Source organism: Coregonus lavaretus, assembly GCF_964263955.1.
Source record: "Coregonus lavaretus genome assembly, contig: HAP1_SCAFFOLD_1461, whole genome shotgun sequence".
Classification (NCBI taxonomy): Eukaryota; Metazoa; Chordata; class Actinopteri; order Salmoniformes; family Salmonidae; genus Coregonus; species Coregonus lavaretus.
Window position 1 is genome coordinate 50,731 of NW_028157737.1, and position 10,234 is coordinate 60,964.

The following is a 10,234-nucleotide window of genomic DNA, read 5'->3' on the forward strand; positions in this document are numbered from 1 at the left end:
AACAGAAGATAATTGAACCAGGACACTTTGTCACAAGATATAACAGATACTACGAAGCCTGATTTAGGTCTGAACTCATCTTTGACCGAATGTGTAGCGGCAGTTTGCAATTGTACGGCAGAATAGCTGTGCACATCATCCTAATACCTCTTTATGGACTACATTTGTAAACTTGAACAGTATCTTCTGTTAGGGTGTGAACTGGTATGGTAAGATTACCTAGTGGGGCCAGTAACTGAAAGGTTGTTCGTTCAAATACCTGAGCCATCAAGGTAAAAATCTGTCTGTGCCCTTAAGCAAGGCACTTACACCTTATTTGCTCCAGGGGCACCGTACTACTGTGGATGACCTTGTAAAACAGGACATTTCACTGCATCTATCCGGTGTCTGTGACAATACATTTACAAATATTTTATTTATTTATTACAACAGTTAATTTAACAATGCTGGTTATAAATCTTGTTGACATTCATCAAAGGACACCTTGACTTGCATTACACTCTCACTGCAGAAAAATATTCTCATGAAATCATATGACTTATAGTTAGAGAAAAGGATTCCTGTAAACGCGGCCTGCTACAAGCAGGAAACAAGGTATGGATGTGTGATCTGTCTTGGCATCTTTTTGGGGTAACCACATTGGAACATTCCAACATTCATCTTTAAGGACATGAACTGGCAGAACAGGTTTCAGCAAAGTATGGAGTCATTGTTTTCAGGAAGGTGTCTTCATGGTGATAGGAGCGACAGGAGGCAGACTAAGGGCAAGGGAAGCCACCTGAACTACTGCCTTACAAAGGCAAAAAGCAGTCTATGCAAACAGTGAATCTGAGAACAAATGGCAAGTGAAGATGTCCTTGGATCAACGTAAACAAGAGTTATGACCAGCATTGTTAAATTAACTGTTGGAATTGCAAAAAAATATATATGTTTTTATTGTCAGATACACCGGATAGGTGCAGTGAAATGTGTTGTGTTACAGGGTAAGGCATAGTAGTACAGCACCCATGAAGCAAGTTAGTGTTAAGTGCCTTGCTTAAGGGCACATCAACAGATTATCACATTGACGGCTCGGGTATTCGAACCAGCAACCTTTCAGTTACTGGCCCAACGTTCTAACCACTAGGCAATGTGACCAGACCATACCAGGTCCCGCCCTAAAAGAAGACAATGTTTAAGTGTTCAAATGTAGTCCATGAAGAGGTATTAGGATTATGTGCACAGCTATTCTGCCGTACAATTGCAAACTGCTGCTACACATTTGGTCAAAGATGAGTTCAGACCTAAATCAGGCTTCATAGTATTTGTTATATCTTGTGACAAAGTGTCCTGATTCAATTATCTTCAGTTTCAGAGAAAATGGAGTGTCAAATTTGATGCAACTACAAAATCCAAGTAAAAACCAAGGAAACAGCAGTAAGTGAGGTTACTGCCATCTGGCTTTGTTCCACCATGTTCTACTGCAGTTACTACGGTTTTCCTTGGTATTCTATCAGGCTCTGAGTTCAGGCCATCCCGACCATGACACTCACCCTCACACACTCAAAATTCAGCGGGAAAATGTTGGATAATTTTTGTCATAAAGTCAGTCTTGTCCAAAACTGAGTTTAGTGAGACTTGTGGTTGTGACTGCATCACAACGTAAATGAAGGTTGCCCACATGCCCACACCAAGTAATAATCCATTCAGAATGCAACTGCACGCAACCCAATCGTAATGCCTGTGGTAAATGTGGGTTGACTTTGGATATCCCTATGGGGCTAGTTAGGGACCATCAGTAAATTACACCATGTACATGGGACAACATGTTACAATTCCAATAGCTCCAAATTTGGATTGCAAAACTAAACAGAGACACCAGACAAGACACAGAGACAGCAACAGAAGAATAGGATATGATGGAGAGAGACACCAGACAAGACACAGAGACAGCAACAGAAGAATAGGATATGATGGAGAGAGACACCAGACAAGACACAGAGACAGCAACAGAAGAATAGGATATGATGGAGAGAGACACCAGACAAGACACAGAGACAGCAACAGAAGAACAGGATATGATGGAGAGAAACATCAGACAAGACACAGAGACAACAACAGAAGAATAGGATATAATGGAGAGAGACACCAGACAAGACACAGAGACAGCAACAGAAGAATAGGATATGATGGAGAGAGACACCAGACAAGACACAGAGACAACAACAGAAGAATAGGATATGATGGAGAGAGACACCAGACAAGACACAGAGACAACAACAGAAGAATAGGATATGATGGAGAGAGACACCAGACAAGAAACAGAGACAGCAACAGAAGAATAGGATATGATGGAGAGAGACACCAGACAAGACACAGAGACAACAACAGAAGAATAGGATATGATGGAGAGAGACACCAGACAAGACACAGAGACAACAACAGAAGAATAGGATATGATGGAGAGAGACACCAGACAAGACACAGAGACAACAACAGAAGAATAGGATATGATGGAGAGAGACACCAGACAAGACACAGAGACAACAACAGAAGAACAGGATATGATGGAGAGAGACACAAGACAAGACACAGAGACAGCAACAGAAGAATAGGATATGATGGAGAGAGACACCAGACAAGACACAGAGACATTAACAGAAGAATAGGATATGATGGAGAGAGACACCAGACAAGACACAGAGACAGCAACAGAAGAATAGGATATGATGGAGAGAGACACCAGACAAGATGAAAGACATCAATAGACGACACAGAGAAAGTGATGGATAGAGACAGAGGAGGGGAGAACACACAGTAGACTATCACTAAAAGCTGATATCGGGATTCTAATTACTGCACTGTGTGTGTGTGTGAGAGAGAGAGAGAGCGAGAGAGAGAGAGAGAGAGAGAGAGAGAGAGAGAGAGAGAGAGAGAGAGAGAGAGAGAGAGAGAGAGAGAGATAGAGTGTTTAGGTACTGTGGGATTATTTAATCAGTTTGGCTCATTGGACAGGTCAGAGTCTATGTTTGAAGTTCTTGAGTGGTTTTTGGCAATACACTGGTGATGTATTCACGGATTTAGCTGTTGAAATTCCTTCCCGGACCCTCCTACTGGCTGTGGGCTAAGCCACCGATGTCTTCATATCCTAGGGTAGAGAGGAGCTGCTACCCCTGGGGAGAGAGGAGCTGTTACCCCTGGGGAGAGAGGAGCTGCTACCCCTGGGGAGAGAGGAGCTGATACCCCTGGGGAGAGAGGAGCTGTTACCCCTGGGGAGAGAGGAGCTGCTACCCCTGGGGAGAGAGGAGCTGATACCCCTGGGGAGAGAGGAGCTGCTACCCCTGGGGAGAGAGGAGCTGATACCCCTGGGGAGAGAGGAGCTGCTACCCCTGGGGAGAGAGGAGCTGCTACCCCTGGGGAGAGAGGAGCTGTTACCCCTGGGGAGAGAGGAGCTGATACCCCTGGGGAGAGAGGAGCTGTTACCCCTGGGGAGAGAGGAGCTGCAACCCCTGGGGAGAGAGGAGCTGCTACCCCTGGGGAGAGAGAGGAGCTGATACCCCTGGAGAGAGAGGAGCTGTTACCCCTGGGGAGAGAGGAGCTGTTACCCCTGGGGAGAGAGGAGCTGCTACCCCTGGGGAGAGAGGAGCTGCTACCCCTGGGGAGAGAGAGGAGCTGTTACCCCTGGGGAGAGAGGAGTTGTTACCCCTGGGGAGAGAGGAGCTGTTACCCCTGGGGAGAGAGGAGCTGCTACTCCTGGGGAGAGAGGAGCTGCTACCCCTGGGGAGAGAGGAGCTGTTACCCCTGGGGAGAGAGGAGCTGTTACCCCTGGGGAGAGAGGAACTGCTATCCCTGGGGAGAGAGGAGCTGCTACCCCTGGGGAGAGAGGAGCTGTTACCCCTGGGGAGAGAGGAGCTGTTACCCCTGGGGAGAGAGGAGCTGTTACCCCTGGGGAGAGAGGAACTGCTATCCCTGGGGAGAGAGGAGCTGCTACCCCTGGGGAGAGAGGAGCTGTTACCCCTGGGGAGAGAGGAGCTGTTACCCCTGGGGAGAGAGGAGCTGTTACCCCTGGGGAGAGAGGAGCTGCTGCCCCTGGGGAGAGAGGAGATGTTACCCCTGGGGAGAGAGGAGCTGTTACCCCTGGGGAGAGAGGAGCTGTTACCCCTGGGGAGAGAGGAGCTGTTACCCCTGGGGAGAGAGGAGCTGCTGCCCCTGGGGAGAGAGGAGCTGCTACGAAGAGAGACTGTGACCCTGCTCGGGAAGAGCTTATCGATTGGTGATTGTTGGGGCACGTTTGGCAGGAGCTTCAGTAATGAAGATTGCTGAACTTGCTGATGTTTCACAATATGCCATGGCCGTCTCAGTCACCAGGTCTCAACCCAATTGAAGACAACCATCAACAAAACACTAAATTATGGAATTTCTTGTGGAAGAATGATGTCACATCCCTCCAATAGAGTTCAAGAGACTTTTCTTTTCTTTTTTCAACCTTGACAATGAACACTTTAATGAACCACAAACACTTGATGTTTAGGGATGGCACAAACATAGGGAGACAGTTTGTGTTCCTTCTCACATATGCACCTAGGAAGATGCAGTGTTTCTCAACCTGTCATTTTACATAATGTTGCAAGACACATACCATCAAATGAATCCATAGACTTTTGTCCATATTTACAGAAGGCTGTCATTTCACAAATTGTTCCTATATTGAAAGGACATAGGGAAAATAAAGTCAAACATTTCAATAGAAAATAATAAAAACAATCACAGCATTACTCAGTCTTAATGTATTTTAACCATATTAACCAGTTTAATCAAATTGTTTTAATTTGGAACACTAAATCAGAACTACATTTGGAGTTCCAGACACTTATAGAATGTATGCCAAGGCACATTGTAAGAGCTATAAAGAGACAGGGAGTGGGAGAGAGAACAGGTAGAACCTGATATGGAAATGAGCAGAACAAACTAAAGGAACTTTCCACCACCGAATGATCATTCCAGACTCTACTTCTATTGAGAGACATATAAAAGGTAAGACGACGATTGTTATGTGTATTAATATAGTTGATGATATTGTTATGTGTATTCATATAGTTGATGATATTGTTATGTGTATTAATATAGTTGATGTTATTGTTATGTGTATTAATATAGTTGATGATATTGTTATGTGTATTCATATAGTTGATGATATTGTTATGTGTATTCATAAAGTTGATGATATTGTTATGTGTATTAATATAGTTGATGATATTGTTATGTGTATTAATATAGTTGATGATATTGTTATGTGTATTCATATAGTTGATGATATTGTTATGTGTATTAATATAGTTGATGATATTGTTATGTGTATTAATATAGTTGATGATATTGTTATGTGTATTCATATAGTTGATGATATTGTTATGTGTATTCATATAGTTGATGATATTGTTATGTATATTAATATAGTTGATGATATTGTTATGTGTATTAATATAGTTGATGATATTGTTATGTGTATTAATATAGTTGATGATATTGTTATAGTGTTATAATAGGCCTACTCTCCTTAAAATGTTTTGGATATAAATTAGATGCGTGGGGTGAATTCGTTCTGTTTCCATCTGTGTGCCCCAGGGTGATCGCTCCTACACTATCTAGAATCTAAAAGGGTTCTTTGGCTGTCCCCATAGGAGAACCCTTTGTAGAACCCTTTTTGGTACTAGGTAGAACCCTTTTGGGTTCCATGAAGAATCCTTTCCACAGAGGGTTCTACATGGAAGCCAGAAGGGTTTTACCTGGAACCCAAAAGCGTTCTCCTATGGGGACAGCCAGAGGACCCTTTTGGAACTCTTTTTTCTAAGAGTGTTCTGTATCATAGGTCTATAGACTTGTCTTCTCAAAACAGGCTTAAAACACAACAAGCAACAACATTTTCTCTTTCTAATCTACTGTTAACTATTTTCACTCAGGAAGGTATGTTGTGTGAAAGAGAGACAAATAAATACTGTGGAAAGACTAACAACAACTTACACTTCCTCAAAACTGGTTGTGTGTGTTCATTAGTGCCCACCGTAGCAAAACGTTTGGCAACAGAAACCGTTTAGGTCACGTTGTACAGCGTTTTGGAGTAAACTGTTTATGCAACATTTTAAAACTGTTGGCTGCGGTGTAAACTAATGAATACGACCCAGGTTGTAGCCTACAACTCGGCTGTTGATGTCTGCCTCATGCTGAAACTTGAACTTAGCCTGAGGGGTGGACTATGATGCAAGCTAGATATACTGTTTTTTCAAAGCTTATCTACATTTCAGTTAGCTTCACATTCCAGATCAGACTTCACCCTTAAGAATACACAGAGTGCTAGTCATCAGGAAGGTGCTCTTTCAGCAGAACTGTATATATCTCAATGACTTGACATGTTCTGGTTTTGAATTCAGGCTACAAGGTGAGAATCCTGCAAGGAATGATTGTAAAGTGTGTAGAGAAATTAAATGTATGGTGTAATTTTAGTACAGTGAATGGAAGTAAAACACTCAGACCTAACAGTCTACTTCTACTGAGACAGGTACGTGTCAGTTTAATCATACAAAATGGAGCTAACTGAATGTGGGCAAGTCAAATTCAATATATTCATATATTATATGTATATATTATAGTTCTACATTTAACATTTCATATGATAACTGTAATTGTATCATAGTTCCACTATAGTGTAGTGATCCTCGCTAAATGAGCCACGTCACAATTCCAACCAAGTAACCCAATTGGCGCCAGTGGTGCGATGCATAGGTTGTTTGCCTTTTACACATGCAACCTGGGTTCGCTTCCTTGCCCCGCTGTTCGCTACATTGGTTTCAGAAGTGGTATGGTGTCTGTTAGGCCATCAGAATTGATGGTCCGGACGTGTGAGGGGTCTGAGTAGTCGAAACACGGGACTTTTATTGGGGACAGTGTGAGTCAGGTTACAATTCCCATTGCTGCAATAGGGTTAACCCTACTGCTGTTAACCCTACTGCTGTTAACCCTACTGCTGTTAACCCTACTGCTGTTAACCCTACTGCTGTTAACCCTACTGCTGTTAACCCTACTGCTGTTAACCCTACTGCTGTTAACCCTACTGCTGTTAACCCTACTGCTGTTAACCCTACTGCTGCTATGCGTAGGGTGTTGCAAAAAACCTTTCTGTACGGATCACTGATCCCCCTCAGATCAATCATGTCCATTTTAGCCCTTCAGTCTACATTCTCAGATACGTTTAGAAAAGAACAGATTGAAAGAAATAGTCTACTTTTAATAAATACACATTAGCCTGAGAGAGTGGAAGGGCTGAGAGGAATGTGGCCTTGTGTTGCTGCACTGTCTATAACTACCTTAACAAACAGTAACAGGGAGATGAGGTGAAAGATATCAGTCACGACTACATGTTGTTACAGGCTTTGGTATTTCCATTTATATTTTGAGGTTGGACGTTAGCACGTTGGCCGCACCTCTTGGCGCCACCTCATTAGACAGTATGCTTATGCCTGTGCTGGCTTGTCATCTCTTTAGTCAGAAGGGTTCCATCTGTTATGTGATATTGAAGAGCAGCTGGTCCAGTGTTCTGGTTGGCCTTAGAGATGTTAGAAGACTGGCACCTCTTTGTAGCTCTGCTTCTTTAAGTTGATGAACAAAGTCTTTCTGTCTTGTATCTCCCAGGGTTTGGTCTGGTTTGGTTTGGTTTGGTCTGGTTTGGTCTGGTTTGGTCTGGTCTGGTTTGGTCTGGTTTGGTCTGGTCTGGTTTGGTCTGGTTTGGTCTGGTCTGGTTTGGTCTGGTTTGGTCTGGTTTGGTTTGGTTTGGTTTGCTCCACTTGTTTTTCTACTCCATATTGTAAGTTGGAGGGTTTTTATTTCAGATGTCCTCGTCTGGAGCCACTTCAATGGGCGCTCATGGTGGGAGTCTTTTAGGTACCACTTTCTTGTTGCTAGTCAACATTCATTGGACACTAGGGATTGGACGATTAAAACCGGAGGTCTGATACGCCGTTGCAGTTTTCAAAGCACTACTGATTCGACACAACGTATCAATGCTTGTATCAAAGTAACAATACTACGTGATGATGACTGTCGAAGCTTCGGATATCACACTACCATCTGACAGCTGTCAAAAGAGCTCTGACCTCTGCTGGAAGCTTTGTGTTTTTATCTATACTGAACAAAAATACACTGCTCAAAAAAATTAAGGGAACACTTAAACAACACAATGTAACTCCAAGTCAATCACACTTCTGTGAAATCAAACTGTCCACTTAGGAAGCAACACTGATTGACAATAAATTGCACATGCTGTTGTGCAAATGGAATATACAACAGGTGGAAATTATAGGCAATTAGCAAGACAACCCAATAAAGAAGTGGTTCTGCAGGTGGTGACCACAGACCACTTCTCAGTTCCTATGCTTCCTGGCTGATGTTTTGGTCATTTTTTAATGCTGGCGGTGCTTTCACTCTAGTGGTAGCACAACCCACACAAGTGGCTCAGGTAGTGCAGCTCATCCAGGATGGCACATCAATGCGAGCTGTGGCAAAAAGGTTTGCTGTGTCTGTCAGCGTAGTGTCCAGAGCATGGAGGCGCTACCAGGAGACAGGCCAGTACATCAGGAGACGTGGAGGAGGCCGTAGGAGGGCAACAACCCAGCAGCAGGACTGCTTCCTCCGCCTTTGTGCAAGGAGGAGCAGGAGGAGCACTGCCAGAGCCCTGCAAAATGACCTCCAGCAGGCCACAAATGTGCATGTGTCTGCTCAAACGGTCAGAAACAGACTCCATGAGGGTGGTATGAGGGCCCGACGTCCACAGGTGGGGGTTGTGCTTCAGCCCAACACCGTGCAGGACGTTTGGCATTTGCCAGAGAACACCAAGATTGGCAAATTCGCCACTGGCGCCCTGTGCTCTTCACAGATGAAAGCAGGTTCAAACTGAGCACATGTGACAGACGTGACAGAGTCTGGAGACGCTGTGGAGAACGTTCTGCTGCCTGCAACATCCTCCAGCATGACCGGTTTGGCGGTGGGTCAGTCATGGTGTGGGGTGGCATTTCTTTGGGGGGCCGCACAGCCCTCCATGTGCTCGCCAGAGGTAGCCTGACTGCCATTAGGTACCGAGATGAGATCCTCAGACCCCTTGTGAGACCATATGCTGGTGCGGTTGGCCCTGGGTTCCTCCTAATGCAAGACAATGCTAGACCTCATGTGGCTGGAGTGTGTCAGCAGTTCCTGCAAGAGGAAGGCATTGATGCTATGGACTGGCCCGCCCGTTCCCCAGACCTGAATCCAATTGAGCACATCTGGGACATCATGTCTCGCTCCATCCACCAACGCCTCGTTGCACCACAGACTGTCCAGGAGTTGGCGGATGCTTTAGTCAAGTCTGGGAGGAGATCCCTCAGGAGACCATCCGCCACCTCATCAGGAGCATGCCCAGGCATTGTAGGGAGGTCATACAGGCACGTGGAGGCCACACACACTACTGAGCCTCATTTTGACTTGTTTTAAGGACATTACATCAAAGTTGGATCAGCCTGTAGTGTGGTTTTCCACTTTTTAATTTTGAGGGTGACTCCAAATCCAGACCTCCATGGGTTGATAAATTTGATTTCGATTGATATTTTTTGTGTGATTTTGTTGTCAGCACATTCAACTATGTAAAGAAAAAAGTATTTAATAAGATTATTTCATTCATTCAGATCTAGGATGTGTTATTTTAGTGTTCCCTTTATTTTTTTGAGCAGTGTATAAACGCAACATGTAAAGTGTTGGTCCCATGTTTCATGAGCTGAAATAAAATATCCCAGAAATGTTCCATATGCACAAAAAGCATATTTCTCTCCGATTTTGTGCACAAATTTGTTAACATCCCTGTTAGTGAGCATTTATCCGTTGCCAAGATAATCCATCCACCTGACAGGGGTGGAATATCAAGAAGCTGATTAAACAGCATGATCATTACACATGTGCACCTTGTGCTGGAGACAATAAAAGGCCACTCGAAAATGTGCAGTTTTGTCACAAAACACAATGCCACAGATGTCTCAGGTTTTGAGGGAGCGTGCCATTGGCATGCTGACTGCAGGAATGTCCACCAGAGCTGTTGCCAGAGAATTACATTGGTGTCAGAAGTGGAATGGCGGCTGTGAGGCCATCAGACTGGCCTGGAGGTGTGAGTAGTCGACTTCCTGGTCGGAGGGGGCAGTGTGAGCCATATTCCAATTCCCACCATGTGGGTTAACCC